Source organism: Aricia agestis, chromosome 13, assembly GCF_905147365.1.
Source record: "Aricia agestis chromosome 13, ilAriAges1.1, whole genome shotgun sequence".
In the NCBI taxonomy this organism is placed as follows: domain Eukaryota; kingdom Metazoa; phylum Arthropoda; class Insecta; order Lepidoptera; family Lycaenidae; genus Aricia; species Aricia agestis.
The window spans coordinates 14,939,319-14,959,001 of record NC_056418.1 but is presented as its reverse complement, the minus strand read 5'-3'; the positions used below and the strand labels follow the sequence as shown (position 1 = coordinate 14,959,001).

Sequence of the window (19,683 nt, the reverse complement as noted above, 5' to 3'; positions counted from 1 at the left end):
AAATAAAAACTTAAATCTTATATCTTTAAACGAGCAATTCTTGTATATATATAATTGGAGTCTCGGAATCGGCTCCAACGATTTTCAAGTATATAGGGGGTTTCGGGGGCGATAAATCGATCTAGCTAGGAATCATTTTTAGAAAATGTCATTTTATTCGTTTTTATCGAATACCGAGCAAATCTCGGTCAATTAGCTAGTAATTATAATGAAAACAATGTTTAGAAAGTAGAAACTAATCTGACTATGAAAACTATATCGTCTATGTAACTATTTATCCAAAAACTAGATGACCCGGTGAACTTCGTATCACTTCCCTACCAATATACCCCTTCCCTGAACTTTCACGAATATTTCGATAAGTACTAAAATTAGCCAAATAGTTTCAGTAGATACCTATTTCTTGAGTTTTAGCGAGATAAACAAGATTTAAAATTATTTTTATTTATCGCAATTATTAACTTGCACATTTCTGCAGTCGCTTTTCTGACCCTTCCCTTTGTATCATGTAAATGCAAACTTTTAGTTTTCCATTCACTTTTTATCAGGTGATCCGTTCGCCCGTTTCACCCCAAGTCTAAAAGTAAAGCTAAAAACGAATAAATTCTCCACTAGGGTATCTTTTTGAGCATCCACCACACGGTTCAGCTATCAAACCGCATATAAACTAGGTTCAAATTGATCTAAATATAACCCTGTATTGATTTTGAGGCTGTACTCGTTACCAGGTCAGCAGAGACTAAAACTTTCGTGTCTATTCCCAGAATATTCCCTGTCGAATAAACTAGAATTTCCCTATGGAAAACTATATTTATTTTGGTCTGTAACGTAGGGTTTTTCGCTATTTCGTGCGTGCTAAAGTCAATTCTGATGAAATATCCTTTCATGTGGTTTATTCTATGAACGTGAATTTCATCACAATTAATTCAGTTTTTTCTAATAATTTTTTGTGCAAATTTAACATTTATCTGATCAAGTGGTTTTGATCAGAATGAACTGAGAAATATCTGTTATACTAATATAAAATTCTTATGTTGCGGTGTTGCTAAATTCCTACGAAACCTCTTAGCTGTAGAAAATCTGAAAATCAGCCAACATCTATATTTGTTACTAAAATAGTTTATATAACAAAACAATGTTTACCGAGTCAGCTATAAGTACTACTATAAAAAGTAATTTAGATTGTGACTTTCTTACGCCGATGTTTTTTCGCCGGGTTTGTTCCCGAACCGGTGGTACGCACAAGTAGGAGAGGAATAAAAATATTTTCGTTTCTTTTTCATTTTTATTTCATTTCATTAGCTATGCAAAGCGAATGGAAACTTTTCCAAACTTATTTAATAATGTATTATTAAACCACTAGTACCTAAGCAGAAGTTATGTAATCAATAGTAATTAATTCGTAATAATTAATGTAATATGTAACGTTCAAGGTCTCCGAAGGCTCTCGATATGAAAATCGATATGGTAATGCTATTAATACGGTAAATAACTAAATACATTATCAATATTTTCAGGGGCATCGGCTGACCGAATCTGGGCTTGTACCACGAAACCGTTTTGAGACTCAAACAATCGAACGAGAATCCATCCTACTCTAACAAACGTGAAATGACGTCGTTAGAGCAGGACGCGGCATTTTCGTCCGATTGTTTGAGTCTCAAAACGGTTTCGTAGTAGGCCTGCTGAAATCATTTTGAAAGTTATAATTAAATATAACTTGAAATATTTAAATGCCATAATGCTCAACACTTTGCGCCGATGTTGGTACTCATGTTGCGCGGAAACCGTACACTTTGCGAAATGTATGTAACCCTGTTACCTAACTTGTAATTTCGTAACAGACATACGTTTTAACCAACCCTCTGCAAAAAAGATAAGTATTATGAATTTGACGCGTGTTTGACTGTAGCATCGTTGCTTCCAAAGAAGTGAAGAGATTTTTTGCGTTTGGGAAACCACTGGGAAGAAACAGTACACCGGGCCCCACGTTGGGCGCCAGTTATAAGAAATTAAACGTTGTACCATCTTAAAAATTTATTCAGGCGGATGTTCCTTATTTCATCGGGTAATGTCGAGTCAATGTTTTTCTTGAACTGTCGACTGCGCTTGACATAACCCGACCAAATGACGTGGGTCTGCCATGTGCCTAATCAATTCTCTAATTACATCGTAGTACTTTTACTCACGTGGCGTAGTAACGAGTAACCACGTTGTTTTGACACATGACACGACTTGATGGCTTCTATTAAAACTTTAAATTATTTTTTCACCCTACATCATAATTGTTTCCTCATTTTATTATTAAATTCCTCAACTTTTGAACACTCGTACTTGAAATGTGATGTTCTGCAATAAATGGGGCGGATTTTTTATTTGCACACCCCTTTTAATATCGGAGATTGCGTTACGGAATTAAAATAAGTTCGATTTCTCAATTTTTATTTTCGTCGTTGCTTATTTGGAACTTTGGTGGATGGCGTGGGATAGGGTGGAGACTGGAGTTATATAAACTTTTTTAAAACGTAACAATGTTTTTAATTATAAAAAGAGTAAAATCCAAGAGTATTTAGGAAATTATCGTTGCAAAGCTAATATACAGATAAAAATATTTATTTTCTACCTCTATACTTATTTCTAGTTGTAACAATCTTGATCACGTGAGCTTTTAAACTAAATTTACCGAATCTACCTAACTTACCAAAGTTATGTCCAAATCGGTACATATTTATTTATTTTTATTTATTTAACATATAACATACTACATCCTTTTGGCATCTACGATTTCAATGACAGACTATTCCGTTTACAAGTCTATTTTCCTTACTGTACTTATATAAAAAAAATATGCGTGACGTAGTCGCCAACTAAGATGAGCAAAATGGGTTGGTATTGGAAAAAAAATTGTAGCCCGGAGTGAAACTTAAAAACACCATATTTTAAAAGTATATCAGATAAGTTAAGTTAAGTTGTGTAAGTGTGTTTTATTAAATAATTAGTTTATATAATATCTATTTTATAAGACACAGCTAAAACTTTTGAAAAATTGCCCTAAGCACTTACGTAGACGTCACACAAAGATTTCCCAAAACTATGTCAGAATTTTTCAAAATTCACCCCCGTTAAATCACACCACGAGGTGGGAACGTCAAATTTTTACGCTCGCAACATAAGTTAAGGACATATGTCTCGGAAAATCGATAGGAATACAACTTAGCCTGCCTGCCACAATCAATGAAGCGAGGCTGCCCGGGCGTGCGAGCGAACACACACGCGTGCGAGCGAGACGGAACACTATGACGTATGCATTTAATTAAATTCTTATGACAGAAGAAACGGGGTTATAGGTTCAGGTGAACGGGCAGGAGTTTTTAGGAAAAACTTACTAGAGCTGTAAAATTTTCCTGAAAACCAAAATAAGTTGGATTCGAGCTTAGCTTTTCCTGAAAAGAGTATTGAATACTGACAATACAAATTATTTTTAATGCAAAATGTATATTTCCAAATTGGTTAGCAGTTAACTCTTTTAGAATATCCTACTTGGTGAAGGAAATATGAGTAAATGTTGTTTAAGAAAAAGAATTGTTTATTTGCAGAAGGCACATTTTCGGAACAATTTATACATTGTATGTTGTTAAATTTTATATGCTGTATACAGCATATAAAATTTAACAAAAAGATCAAAATTGATTGATATATCAATCAATTTTGATCTTTAAATGCGACTATTACTATAAAGTATAGAGAGTCTAGCTTTATAACTCAACATCTCTCTTCATATAGAGAGATTTTGGAGGGTTCAGGAATGAGTTTCTCGAAAATTACAAACTAAACACTTTTGCGTACTTAGACGAAAAAATCCGTGTTAAAAACTAGTATTTTTAATAAATCATTTATGTAAATAACATTAAAGTAATAAAATTAGTGCGTCATCTTTTGTTTTACGTCAATTGACGTTTCCAAATGCATAAGCCGACGTCAGTACGATATGTAACCAAAATATAAAGCTAGTGCGCATGCGATGTTTTATAAAGCATAAACTAGTACAAAAAATCGGCCAAGTGCGAGTTGGACTCGCGCACGAAGGGTTCCGTACCATTACAGAGCAAAAATAGTAAAAAATTGTGCTTTTTTGTATGGAATTAATTATTTATTTTATTTTATTAATAATTATTGAAGTATAAATACAGCTGAGTATTTTGTATACATTTCAAGTGCCTCCCTGTTATCATTATTGATACCGAGCAAAAAATGTTTGAAACATCACGTTTGTTGTATGGGAGCCCCCCTTAATTATTTAATTTATTTTATTTTTAGTATTTGTTGTTATAGCGGCAACAGAAATACATAATCTGTGAAAATTTCAACTCTTTTTAGTATTTGTTGTTATAGCGGCAACAGAAATACATAATCTGTGAAAATTTCAACTGACAGACATCGAAGTCTCAGTAATAGGGTCCCGTTTTACCCTTAGGGTACGGAACCCTAAAAATGTTGAATATAATATTTAAATTCGATAGTGCTTTATGCTACAAAATAAAAATACGCTTTGAGTAGCTACCTTCATAAACTCATTCTTTTTTTTTTAATGAAATAAGGGGGTAAACGAGCAAACGGGTCACCTGATGGAAAGCAACTTCCGTCGCCCATGGACACTCGCAGCATCAGAAGAGCTGCATGTGCTTTGCCGGCCTTTTAAGAGGGAATAGGGTAATAGGGGAGGGTAGGGAAGGGAAGGGAATAGGGGAGGGTAGGAAAGGTTATAGGGTAGGGGATTGGGCCTCCGGTAAACTCACTCACTCAGCGAAACACAGCGCAAGCGCTGTTTCACGCCGGTTTTCTGTGAGAACGTGGTATTTATCCGGGCGAGCCGGCCCATACGTGCCGAAGCATGGCTCTCCCACGTCTAAAAAATCTCTCCCTTTGCACTATTTTGTAGAGTCTCTGCCTCTCCTTTTTATCCCCTTTTGACTATTTTATAAAATTACTCGTAACAAGGAAATTAATTTTACAAATTCAATGTGATCTTTGAATGATTAAGAACGACTTTCTTGATCCAGTTCCACGCTTTAGAACTCATCCATACTAATAATATAAATGCGAAAGTGTGTATGTCTGTCTGTCTGTCGTTACCTCTTCACGCCCAAACCGCTGAACCGATTTTGCTGATATTTAGCATGAATATACTTTGAGTTTGAGGGAAAGGACATAGTATACTTTTTATTCCGGAAAAAGGGACGGTTCCCGCGCGATTGACGAGAGAGGACGCTCGAGAAACGATTTTTGACGCAACGGAGTTTCGGGCATCATCTAGTTTATTTATAAAATATATAGTCGCCATATTATACTAAGTCAGCCTTTTATATGGTCTCCGCGAGTGTGAAACATATTTTATTTATTTATTTTTTATTTATTTATTTATTTAATTCAGGCATCTTGGCCCATATTATAAATACCTTATAGACTAATATTTTTTTTTTATGAAGTAAGGGGGCAAACGAGCAAACGGGTCACCTGATGGAAAGCAAGAAGAGCTGCAAGTGCGTTGCTGGCCTTTTAAGAGGGAATAGGGTAATAGGGGAGGGTAGGGAAGGGAAGGGAAGGGAATAGTTGAGGGTAGGGAAGGGAATAGGGTAGGGGTTAGGGGATTGGGCCTCCGGTAAACTCACTCACTCGGCGAAACACAGCGCAAGCGCTGTTTCACGCCGGTTTTCTGTGAGAACGTGGTATTTATCCGGTCGAGCTGGCCCATTCGTGCCGAAGCATGGCTCTCCCATACATTAATTATACTAAAAACTAACACTAACACTAAACACGTATTGTCTGCGACGTGGGGCGCGACGTGTTCGGAAGTCGTCCTCGGAACCTCCTGTAGACGACTCCAATCGGCCAGAACTCCTCCTTCTCGAAGGTCGGTAGATGGTGCTTCGGGACTCTCACCACAAAGGAGCTGAAATTGACTTTGTGGCGGGACTCCAAGCGCTCGACCCTCAAGACGAATTGGGTCTTGCTCCTGATGTAGTCCACGACCTGCTCGACCGCCGTGGACCAGTGCAGCCTGGACACGTACAGCGGCGTCGCGGGAATCTCACGCCGCAACAGCTGCTCGGGTCCTTCGAGTCCTTGAAATGTTACTAATTTACTATCATGGACTCATTGAATATCCTCTTCTTGTTAGGGTGCCCAAATGTTTTTTTCGTGTTCCGATAAGAATTTTGCTTTTCAAAAAGGTTCCGCCACCAAAAAAGTTTGAGAACCGCTGTACTAAATTAAGAAATCTATGACCGACATGCAATGTTTTAGACTAGTAGTTCGGTAGTTCATTGCACTAAGCAGACATCGTTAAGACATCAGACCGCAGCTTGTACAAATTGTTTCCTGTATTATACCGCGGTAGGAGTTATACAACACAGTTTGACTAAGCCGGCCCCTAGACGAGCAGTTTTATTGTCATTATCACGTATCTATACTAATATTATAATTGGGAAGAGTTTGTTTGTCTGTTTGAGCGCTCTAATCTCAGGAACTACTGGTCCGATTTGAAAAATTATTTCAGTATTAGATAGCCCATTTATCGAGGAAGGCTATAGGCTATATTTTATCACGCTAATACTAATAGGAGCGAAGACATAGAGGAAAGTGTGGAAAAACGGGGAAAATTATTTGAAAGGGCTTATTTGAACGTACTGGAGCAATTTTTATGTTCTGTAACTTCACCAAAACGGCTCTTTACCGATTTTAATGAAATTTTGTATGTATCATCCAAGAAATTGATTCCTAGGCAGTTGACGGACCTACGTCATTTGGTCAGGCTATGCCAATTCAATATTAGTTTTATCAACTTTTAATATCGATACTTAAAAATAATTTATAAGTATAGCAAAACAAACAACGTTCGGGTCAGCTAGTTTAATATGTATAAATTATATATCTACCGCTTGTAACTTGTAAGACATTTTGTATCGGAAATATCTAGAAAACTATACACATATGTATAATGTATAATATGTATTTGAATGTTTCTTTACTTATTCTATAGTACTAATATTATGAATACGAAGGTTGTATCAAGTAATATGTCTGACAAGCTTTCAACCAATTTTAATCAAAAAATACTCTAAATAGTAAAATAATAATTTTCATCTCGTAAAATTTACGTTTCCCACGAGTTATATTTTTTTCGGCACAACGTATTTTTGGCTATCTAGTTACTAGTATATTGAAACTTCATTATTAGGTAGTAGGTACCCTTCTTTTACGTCGAAGTCGGGTAAAAAATAACAAACAACATGCATCCATAACGGTCTCTGATTGCGTAATATCCTACAAATAGCAGTTAAGTATATTTAATTACAGTACATTTATAGAATAATAGTTTTTATTATTCGTAGAGAATAATAATCGTCAATTTAAAACCAAAATGTTAATAAAGAAACAACGAATCTCATTCCTTTGATCATATTTTCAATTATAATATTTTCCAAGTATGATAATGTAGGTACTATCAGAGAAGTTGATTCCTAGGCAGATGGGGGGCCTACGTAGTATAGTCGCGTTACGGCAAACCCTTCAGACCTATCCATAAAGTAAATATACCTAGCGGAATAGAGCAACAATCTCGAGCTGTCAAACGAAACCGAAATTGGTTTCATCTGTGTGTAAAAATATGTGTACGTATACACTTACACAAGCATGATTGAACATCATTTCTATGAGATTAAATTGTCAACGTGCGGTACGTGCCGACTGGACGTCAAAAAAAGAGTGCTGCTGTCATGTATCACACGTCTTCTTTTACCACGCAGTGTTACTGATAGTGACATCTCGCTCGCTCAGGCCTTTGTTTCTCTATTCCGCTAGGTATATTAACTTTATGATCACAGCTAACATTCACCTACCGTCAACTGCCTAGGAATCAATTTCCTCCATGGTACATTTTTTGCCTCGTATCCGACTGCACCAGAAAGAGGTTATGTTTTTGTTTCTGTAACATTTAAATTTTACCGGAGTCTCTATAAGTTTGAGCATTACGTTCTTCTCATGAAATTGTGTGAGGGTTTAAATTAATCTGGACCACAGGATATATTATAACAGTATTCCGTATCTAGACGAACCATACCTACTGTATAATAAAAATAAAATGAAATATACTATATGAAAAGCCCAACAGCTAGCAATTTAATATACCTACATACATTTTATTCGTTGTAGGTATTCTTTTTCTTTATTTTTTCCATCTAAAACTCTTAGCAAAGCTCGTACTCTAGAATATCAACGTTACAAATTCCACCTCATTCCCTGTGAGAGAGCACTTACGTTTTCGTTATATTTTTTTTTTACTTTTTTTCCTACATCCTAAACTCGCAGGGTCTAAGTCTAGGGTATCTATTTACAGGGTATATGTTTACGTTACAATTTACACCTAATTCGATGTAAGGGAGCACCTAAAGTGTTAAGCTTCGTGTAGTGTCAATGTCTGTGGTTACACCCTCCCCTCCCCCTGCAACCACACGTTGGTGTAGGTGTCAATTAGAAAAACCAATTACCAACTGTGACGATAAAAATAATGATTGTTTTTAATTGTTGAAATAGGGTTCAGTTGTGATGGTGTTTGAAGGAAAACTACATACTTGTTTCATACTTCAAATTGTTGTTGACCCAAATCTAGTTCATGTATAAAAAAAATATTTAGGTCTCCGTCGCAAAGTCTTCCTTTTCTCAAGCTTTGTATTCCCTTAACGGATAAGGCAAAACAACACAATATTTGCCGGGGCAGTTGGTATACAATAAAATTTTGCGTTTGCGAACATGGAATTAACTTAGTATAGATATTGTATAAGCCAACTGTTCGTGACAGTACATCAGTTATTATGTAGAGAAAGTCCTGAGCTTTGTTCCTAGATGCATAACCTTAGCTTCTAGAGTCGTGTTAGAGCATACAGTTTATTTGACTACGAGGAAAACGATTATTATTAACTTAGAATAATATTTTCGAAAATAGAATATTTTCGAGCAACACATTTTGTGAAAAAAATTAAGTGCAGTCTACACGGGCGAAAAATCATTTTACCTAACAGAGATTTTTTGTACGGAAAAAATAACATTAATTTATGATGTTTACGACTTCCTATTAAGAATTATGAACACTTGCCGAGGCTAGTCTCTGAAAATATAACGTTATTTATCGGTCTTTTCGGCGCGACCTTTCCGTTCTTTGATCTATGTCAATAAATTAAGCCGTGACAGCTGTCACTCGCGCCTGACACATATACTTTTTTAGCTGAAGCGATAAAAATAGCGACGCTGAAATATTAAAAAGGCTACATTAGTAATAAATATTAAAGATTTTGTTTTAACATTAATAATTAATAAGCATCGCTAATTTCGCAACAACATTTTAGTACTTTTAGATTCGCATCTTATATCAGACCATTGCGTTTTATGAGCTAAATGCATATAAATTACATTTGATAAAATCAGCTGCACTTTAGTTGCTGTTTTAGGTACTAATGATTCACTGCAAAACTTACGCGAATAGACTACAGTCATGAGAAGTTGAGTGCTAGGCACTATACAGTATTTCTAAGCAATCGTACAAGGAAATTCGGTGATAGTGATGATAGACATACATAGTATAGATCAGACATATTGTACCGCTCATGACAGTGCCAGCTGTGATTCGCTGTGTGATGAGCAGTCAGATGTGCTCCCGGCAGACGCCGCGACGCAGATCAATACTGTATTTATTACCTCCACATCTATGTGCTTCCGCCGGCACAGACTGAAAAGAAAAAGTATCCCCCCAGCCCGCCCCGAGAAAACACAAGTAAATACTGCAGTATCACGTTCTGTGTTCATTACTGTTTAAAATTAAATGAGCTAGAAAGTCCGTAATAACAGAGTGCATGTGCAAATACATTCGAAACTCATCTAGCCGCAACTCAAACAGCAATATTTGTGCAGCGAAATAGCGGAGGGTATTATTTTCTACATAGTAGAACCTCCTATACAAAATACTGCACGAAGTCGACATTTAGGCGTTCGGCCGAATGTGCAAAAATTGTCTTTTCCCACCGGCCGTAAAAGGTCCAACTATTTCAGAGTCGAGCGCCGAGAAATGTAGAATGTACCTAGCCGGGGCGCGGGGGAGGAGGGGTCGGTCGATCGCCTCTGAGGAGCGGCAACGTCGCGCGGCGCGGCAACCTCGCGATCAGCTGTTGCGCTTCTAAATTCAAAACAGGCAGAGTCCCCCGGGAGTCGGGAGTAGGATGTAGGGCGAGACGAGACGTCTTGTGCCGGCCGTGCCATAGACAACAAGGAACGGATAGGCTGTCATGAGAAGATAACTAATGCGCAGCTCCTGTTTTGAATCCAAAATGTGGCGTCAGTCAACAAGAGTAGCTGTACATTTATAACTAATAAGTTATTGTACAGCTAGTTCAAAGTTATACTAGACCCTAATAAGAGTCAATTTACCAGTAAGCATAACTTTTAACTTTGAAGATCCTCCATTCAACGAAAGGGAGAATAAAATAGAGTAATTTATAGGATATTGTTAGCTTTATTGAAGGCTTCAAAATCTTCTAAGTATTCATTTTAAGCATGCTTCAAATCATACAAGTATTAACAAATTGGAAATGCATGAAATGTATTTTTCTAGTTTTATATTTTTCGTGCCATAATCAGATTCATTTACGTAAGCAACTGTGATTGACGTGACCAATTTGTTTTTCAGAGCTGATAAGAACCAAAGAGTGTGTTTTCAATATGTCCGCCCACTTCGACTGATCCATTTAATTAACTATTTGGACAGATGAATAGTGTATATTTTTATGCATACCAAGAGCCAAATCTAATGAGTTATGTAGAGAAATGTAGAGAAAATGCACCACAAAATTTAACGAAGTTAATACATAGGTAATGTGAGAACATTACAAACAGAGATGTTAGATGATGTCTGTACAAGGCTTTATATTTTGAGGTAACGCTCAAAAAAGTACTTGAAATATACCACAAATATACAATTCTGCAATTTCTAAATCACACAAGTTTCTGTAGACTCTAGCTGTGTGTACATCGCTGTAAGTTTTGGGGGCAACGCTCTACAATAAAAGTAATCGGTGTTCCAATTTCAAAATCACTAAGGGGAGAGACAGGAAGGAAGTGCAGGGAAAACGCGGGCTCAATTTGTGTGCGGGAGGGGGGCGCGGTGCAGTAGGCAAGGTCACTGTCGCCACACGCGACCGATTCATTCATAAGCCGTGTTTTTTTTAATTTCGAACCTATTGCGATTTGCGACCATAGACAATAGGAATTGACACATTATTTTTTTTGTTTGCATTTCAATCATACGGAATAAGTTCGGAATATTTGTATAATACTATTGCTCTACATTACGCGCGCAGATTGCAAATCCTAATGTTTTCTAATTTTACAAGTTTTTATATACAAACTTGAGAATTAGTATCAAAGTCATGGGAATATCTATTAAAAGAGTATAATAAAACAGTACAACTCATATGACAGGTTTTTGTACGTCTTCATCTACGATTCACAACACTTACACATATTCCATTCAATTTTATTTTTACTTGGAAGTTTCTCATCGCTGACGACGAGTCATCTGCTCTATTAGGAGATGTCTGTTTTTGTCGTTCTATTTATAAAATATGTAAGCTTAGTTATCTGTACGATTTTTATACCTCATTACTGGTGTAATATTAGACAGAAATCAAAATAGCTTTGCTTTAAACTTGAAGCAAAGATTAATGAACAACATTTCAAGTTTAATGTTTAGTTTCCAATTTTCATATAAATAGAAATTGCCTTAAAATGAAATGCAGCTTAATTCTAAAATTCGTTAATTGTTTCGCGTTGTAAATTGTAACTAAGTTAACAAAGTAACTACATAATATTACTGCCTTTTTTAGACTGGAATTTATGACTTTATAATAAGGTAAATCTAGGTTTGAAAACATATAGGCCGGTAGTGAAAAACTGGAATCCTTGGCTACTCAGATAGTAGGGCAACTATCTATATAAGGTAACTCGGGTAAGTCGACTTCGCCGGCAAAAAATAAACAAAGCTCACCATTCCCATACCTCTCTGTTTGAATTTTCACGACGCCTTAAGAATTAAGATACTTTCAATTTCAATCTTTGGCCAATTTTGGTCAATAAAAAAAATCGAGGTTGCATTTATTTTTTAGGTGCATAATAGGGAGATAGAGTCATGTATTCTAATTTTAAGGGCCTGATAAGCGACGAATAGGCTTTCCAACAATTAACTTGACAGATCAAGTATGGTTGAGAATCTGTCAAAAAACGTTGTGAATAACCTATTCGGCACTTAATCAGAAAGTGGTGAAACAGGGCCCTCAGTCCTTTAACTAAACTTATTCCTAGTTTTGGCATATCTATACCTATTGGCTATTCCACAGGCTATTCTATAGGAATAGCCTGTGGAATAGCCAATAGGTTCAGGTGACCAAATTTTTCCCTAATTCGTTACAATAGGGTACTTGTACTACTGTCAAGTGGTGCCACGCGCCCGGCACACTTTTGGCGGGCACTTAATCCTCATTATTTTTTACATGACCCTCGTCAAAAGAGTTTTAAATTTGACACTGACATTTCCCTCCAAAAACTTCGCCTTCTTTTTTTATAATCCCTAGAGATTTGCCAATTCCATTGAAGGCGCGTTACACAATACACTTTCGCTATATCTTTTTAATAATTTCGTGGAAACTGTAGCGCATGGCGCTGTCATTTGTCTTAATCCTCGCATCGATTAATCAGGCTTTATTATGAATTACGTACAACCATTTATCTCCGTGTCGGATAAAGATGTACTCTCGTTATACAAGAATCAAGATGGATGTCACCGACTGAAATTAATTTAATCTATACATAGCTACGTAGAACAAAGAGCAAACTACTTTGTTATTTGTCGTCTTAAATGTGACAGGAATTGATGCTAAAGTTGAATTGGCGTTGCCTCTACTATCACTCGTAAGTCGGAACTCCTAAGCTTAACACCAAATAAAAAAAAAAGTAGTTACTTTTTAACGCCGTCTCGTAATTTAAGTCAAGAGTTCGTTCCCATCAATAAGAGTCATACATTACTATAGCGAAACCACCGCCCCTGTTTTATCAATTAAAATGTGGGTCCCGTGCTCAAGAATGCACACGGAGGAATGCATCCGACCTTGACATTGGACTTTCAACTTTATTTGTATAGCAACAGTGACCGCTGTGCCGCAAACGCTTTGGCGCTAAACAGACACAATACTCCAGCTTTGTCGCGGGATTATGACCTCTATGTCGACTTGTTAAGGGTCACAAGGGCAGGGCCGGTATGAAGCAATCAGACACGCCAATTGAGCAAGTTTATGGAGGGAGATGAGTTATTTTTGTACCAGGATTTAGGGAGTTCTGTTTTGGAGTTACCATAATTGATCATAAGCAGTACGTGTTTGGTGTTAAAATTAACCTTAACTTAAAACAGAAAGACCTCGGTACTGGGTTAGTAGATATTATGATAAGGAATAATTTAGTCATAATTTGGTTTCTAGACAAAAAATAATTGTAACAGTTGAACCATCGAACAATCATCTCTGGAGTTAGTGGTGACTCTTCAGTATTCACTTAAACCTGTAAATGTTAACTTTTTTAAATTATGTTTTTAAAAAATTATACTATAATAATATAATTATGACTCAGTGAACTTCGTATCACTTTCTTCCTATATACCTACGAATAATATACACATTCCCTGGACTCCAACGAATATCTCAAGACTATCAGCCTAATCGGTTCATCCGTTCTTGAGTCGTAGCAAGACCACAGAATATACATTTGTAATACCAAGCAAGATTAACAAAATTTTAAATTCATTATTATTTTTTGTATACATACTTACATAGATAAGCCCGAAACAGTATTTCCGTATGTAAATGCTTCGAAACAAACTCCATAGATATTATGGACTTTAGATCTTTCGCATTTTCCTTCTTTTCTACATAATATTTTCCTTATTCATAACTTTTTTATGCAAAAAAAAAGTGGCAAAAACGTGATAATTATCCACAGTTATCGGTAATTTCGTTCTGCTTCACATTAACCCACTTTTTAACTGTCGGTTAGGCCTCACTACACGACGCGTTAAGAATGTTTTCATGACTTGCTAGGATATAGATTAGCTATATCCACACTGTGCACTTTCATCTTGAATTTTCGTCATCAACTTTCATATTGGCGCATTCAATAATTGAATGGCGTTTTCTAAGTTTTGGTTACGATCAGAGTGCATGCGTCGCGGGCATGCCTCACGTTCGCTGTTGACTGCGCTATAACGCATGCCCTTGACGAACAGAAAACGGCACAGTGTGGACAAAGCTATTACTTACTAGATGCTCGAAACGTTCGCGTAGATGAAGAAGAGGGTAAGAAAGTTAAAGTATCTCTTATGCTGTGATAGAATTGTCTTTCCCTGGCCTTAAGGTATAAGTTATTTATTTATTTATTTCATCATCACACACTTAAACTATCATTACAGGGTTTACCTAATGCGATAGTAGTGTACATAAAATTATATTACAAATTTAGTTAAAAAATTAAAATAATGAGTTCATCAGTATCCACAATTAAAACGATAAAATTAATAACAATAAATTATAAAACCATAACCAGTATATATAATATCTAATCCATCAATAATTAATTTAAGTAAAAAAAAATTGTATATAAAATCTATCCTTGGTAAATAAATTTTAATAAATTAATACAAACCAAACTGTTATTACTTTTGTATATAATCACTTATCTTCCCATAACAAATGACAAACAGGCAATTAAGTGTAAATTCACTGAGAGTGCAATGGAACAGATCCACCCGCTGTGCCACTTCGTTGAGAGTACGTAGAGAGTTATAACCATATGAAGTTTCATTAAAATTGTAGCAGCAGTTTAAAAACGTAAATATTAGTAGGTATGGATATGGATTGTCGTCACGATATTGATGCAGCGAAAAACGTACGATATTCAAAAGTGTGCACACTGCACGTAAATGTACTAAAAATAATTACACAATTTCAATCAATTAATCGATTTCAAAAAAAGAAGGAAGTTACATAATCGACTAAGTTATCTCTTTATTTCTATAATATATAGACTGTAAGTTGTAATACATGTACATAGCTATAGCTAAGTAATCTCTACATAGAGCGCCTACAACTACAGTTAGAGTACGCAACTATTTACAGTTAGCGCTAAATCTCTCAATCATAGACAAACTGAATGTCCAAATACGTCATTACAAACACCAAAGTCCAAACCACGAGACGAGTCATAAACCATGAATTTAAAACTTAGGAGACCGTACGACACGCGACTTTTTATAGTCGACAAATTAAGTGTCTTTGTAAAAGTTACTCCATTTAAATCAATTTAAGAGCTCAAATGTCAAAATTATCCTTAACACCCCAAAACTACTTTACATACTTTTCCAACGTAAGCCGAGGACGTTGCTGTCTTTGTCTGATACGTTGGAAAAAGCACTAGACAGATTTTAATTTAGCAGCATTATAAATTTATGTTCTGTAATAATATTTGTACAATATAGTAAATAAATATATTAAATGATATTAATGATGTTTAATTTCAGTGCGTTTTGTGTGCATTTTGCGTCAGCGGCAAAACCTATTATAAAAGTATTAGTGCAATAAAGAGTTGTTATGTAGAGTTTTACTGTAACACTTTTCTTATCGCAAATGGTACAGTAATTTAGAACAGCGTGAATATATGTTAGAATATATAAATAATTACTGAAGGCTGAAGCAGAGTAGACAGAATGATAGGTAGAGTATGCCGACCTTAGTGATGCCGACTTAGAACTGATGTTGAAATTTTTAAATTTGACGTATTATGACAAAAATCGTCGCTAGGGTTGTTAACTTGTTACCTACGAATTTAAAAATATGACATATTCGATGGATGTGTTCCTCTTTGGTCGTATTGTTGTTTGTGTTTTGGCACATGCGAATAAAATTGTCAGAATCCAATTTTGGAATCTTTATTTTAAATATTTAAAAATAAATTATATCAGCCAGCGCGAGGCACAATCCGTTCATAATCCTAGTGAAACCCGACGAATTTGACAGATATTGAAACCGGTCCGTTTCTTTGCAGTCGAACTACTGGTAGTTATGTCTATTGTGGCTGTAGACATTTGAAGTCACTTAGAAATTAAAACAACAAAGTTCGATTTACAAAAAGCGGCAAAGACTTGTCAATGTTAAAAAATGGCGGCAAAAAAGAATGTTTAGGCGGCAAAATCTAAAGACATAGAAGGTCACATGTTGACGTACGTTGTGTCAGTAGAATACTAATGAGGTGCTGCCAATGAATAAGGAAACAGATGGAAGTGACATAACTACAAAAAAGTGTGGCCGGCGCCATATTGCCAAGAACTAAACATGGCGGTCTATGGTGATGGGACACTCGGTTGATATTTGTCGATATCGATAAACTAAGGATCGAGGATCGAGGATTTCGATAAACTAAGATGTTATAAGTGAGCGTCCTGTTATATTATATATTATATATATTAATATCAAAAATGATTTTTTTAATATTATATAAAAAAAAATCATTTTCGCCTATTTTGTCTCTATGTATTATTGTACATAGAGACAAAATAGGCAAATTGCAGATATATAATCTGCAAGTCAGCTAGAAATACTAATAATTAAAATAGTGGTTCTAAGTTCGAAAATTTTAAGACTTAAAAGGTATTTTAAGATACTTTAAGATTCTAAACTTATAATTAAATATTTACGATACTTTGCACGTTCTTAATGTTTTCAATTTACATTACAACCCTTTCATTTTTTTAGGGGCCGGGCGTAATGAAATTGAATTTGTACTTTATTGGAAAGTGTCAATAAACTGAGAGACAGTCCTGACAGCTGGCATATACCACTACCACGCATGCGCGGAACGGTTAGCGGACGGAAAATTTACAATAAATTGTGCTCTGAATATTCTTTTGCTTAAGTGTTGTCCTGACGCTAATTTACAAATTTAACCTATTCTTTAAAAGCTAAAGAACAGCCGCTACAGAAGTTTTTACTTTAAAAAATCGTTAAAATACATACTTACTTTAAAATAGGAAATCTTATCATTAACATATTGGAAAACTAAAATTTGTATATGATGAGAGTTTCATCACATATATGGCTCGCTCTTGGCTCGCTCATTTACCATAAACAACATATTACCATAGAGAAGCGTCAACGTCCTTGTTTTGTCTATAGACTTTGTCTACGAATGAGAATATCGTGATCGAGTCTGAGAAGTTTCGAAAGGGAATCCATTTATTGGCTATGAACTTTGGAATTAATTTATCTTGTGATTTATACCGCTTGTCAGGACCACACCTTCAATAATAATTAATTTAAATGTTTCGGTGTTAGATTATACTAAGTCTACGTTGTACCATTCAATAGTTAAAAAAAATTATAGGTAATAAGAGTTGACTTGAGAAAAATATAGAAAATTGTAAAATATATCTAATACGAGTACCTGTTGCGTGCGTATGTATGTACGTTTTCTATAGTTTTTTAGCGTTCCGTACCCAAAGGTTAAAAACGGGTCCCTATTACTAAGACTTCGATGTCCGTCCGTATGTCTGTCTCCAGGCTGTAACTCAAGAACGGTAAAAGCTAGAGAGTTGAAATTTTCACAGATTATGTATTTCTGTTGCCGCTATAACAACAAATACTGAAAATAGAAAAAAAAATGGGGGGGGGGGGCTCCCATACAACAAACGTGATTTTTATGGGCTTTTTTGCTTGATATCAATAATGGCAACAGGTAGGCACTTGAAATTTAATCATTAGTAGTAATATTTAAGTAAAATAAAAATTTAGGGGGGCTCCTATACAAAAAACACACTTTATAGCCTATTTTTCCTCTATAACGATACGGAACCCTTCGTGCGCGAGTCCGACTCGCACTTGGCCCGTTTTTTATTTCGTTGTATTATCTTGTGAGTTGTGATGCAATGCCCAAAAAGTGGAATAAACGTTTTTATCAGGGCGAGCGAAGCGAGCCCTAGTTTTCCCACAATGTTTACATTTTGTAACACACTTTACGGAAAAACTATCACGCCTATTGATTTGTGCTTTAGCATAGTAATTTTTATTTATATGTAGATGTGTTATCATCACTCGGTCAAGTCGTGACGACCCTCACAAAGCTTGGCTTTTAGCTAGTTATTATTAAATGTATTATACATTAATGCAATAATATAGGATAGGATATACATTATACATGTTTTTCATTACAGTGGTAATTCATTTTAAAATTTGCAATTTTTATGCATTAAAATTCAAAAACTTTTTTCTAATTCTATATGCTAAAAGTTATGTTTTCAGTGGCACTCTAAACAAATTACAGTTGTATAATGTTTTCCAACATGATAATAACTAAACCTTTAATCTTCTTAACGTAATGATATTATTTTTTATCAGATTAAAAACTGCCATTGTGTTGTTGAAATATTATTTCTATAAATACTTTTAATTAAAAATTCTTACATATTTACATGAAAATTATATTTTATTTATTAATTATTTATTTGTATATACTCCGTTTAAGTCAATTTTAATCTAAGAATCAATAAACGTAAACTAGCAAAGTACTCGGTATTTCAATTTTCATGGTATTTGCTAAGTGCGCGGTAACGTGACATTTAAATTAGTCGCATTATAGCATCTGAGCTTTGCTTATTTTTTAAAATCTTTACACGTTTTATTTTCAGCATTCTTCTTATTTTTCACTACTATTTATAGGTTTCTTCTTATTTTTTACTAATAAAAAAACAGAACTTACTAAACTAGATGTAGTAGGCCATGAAAAATTTTCAGTACCTACTTAAGTGAACTAAAATTTATTTGTTGATTATTTATAGTCACATGAAATAATTTCATAACCGCACTGCGCACACCACAAAATCCTTTCCATATTATGTATGTGTCTGTCTACTGTCTACGCTGCGACAGTGGGGAGTGGGGAGGTATACTTCATTTGACACTTGATTGACAGTTTGTAGTTGGCGCTCCCGCTCACATGCGACACCGTCAGCTCTGACACTATCATTACTCGCTAGTTCCGTAGACTATACAAATATAGCTCTGTAGTCTCTAAGGAGTCCACTTCGCTACACGGTGAGCGAATAGGAACGACTAGGACTGAGGGACTGAGACTTATGAGTTATGTAGTCCCACAGAATATATATTAGTAGTACTAACTAGTACCTACTTACTAGATGATGCCCGCAACTCCGTTGCGCCAAAATTCGTTTATCGTGAGCAGGGATTGAAAGCGGTACAGTAATACCGGTATTATACCGGTATTACATTACGATACCGCTTTGATTTAAAGGTTGAGCCAAAACGGTAGCGATTTACCGTACCGGTACCGCTAAATAATGAAATTATACCTTAATTTTTTTATGGTATCGTTATACCTTTATTATATTGGTACCCCAACCAAAATCATTTCGGTACCGAAAAAATACAGAGTACGCAACGGGCGGCGCGTGCGCGGCGGCGGCGCGGTTGCCAGCTCGAAACTTATCATGTAAAGACTTGAACAATCCGGGGTAGTTGCAACTTACAT

General features: G+C 35.5%; 1 protein-coding gene and 2 long non-coding RNA genes across 3 annotated transcripts in view; 2 read left to right on the top strand and 1 right to left on the bottom strand.

Annotated features, from left to right (window-relative positions):
• The window catches only part of LOC121732911, a 72,176-nt gene that overhangs the window by 16,590 nt on the left and 35,903 nt on the right, over positions 1-19,683 (top strand). The gene's annotated exons all lie outside the window — the stretch shown is intronic.
• LOC121732915 overlaps positions 6,743-19,683 on the top strand; it is a 16,524-nt gene continuing 3,583 nt past the window's right edge. Inside the window, exons 1-2 of the long non-coding RNA XR_006036461.1 lie at positions 6,743-6,755; positions 19,267-19,274. This is a non-coding gene — a long non-coding RNA (uncharacterized LOC121732915). The remainder of the gene's footprint in view (positions 6,756-19,266; positions 19,275-19,683) is intronic.
• Positions 7,499-12,027, bottom strand: LOC121732916. Its single transcript, XR_006036462.1, has 3 exons — positions 12,015-12,027; positions 8,627-8,629; positions 7,499-7,575 (listed from the first exon to the last, which is right to left on the bottom strand). It is a non-coding gene; the product is annotated as an uncharacterized LOC121732916 (long non-coding RNA).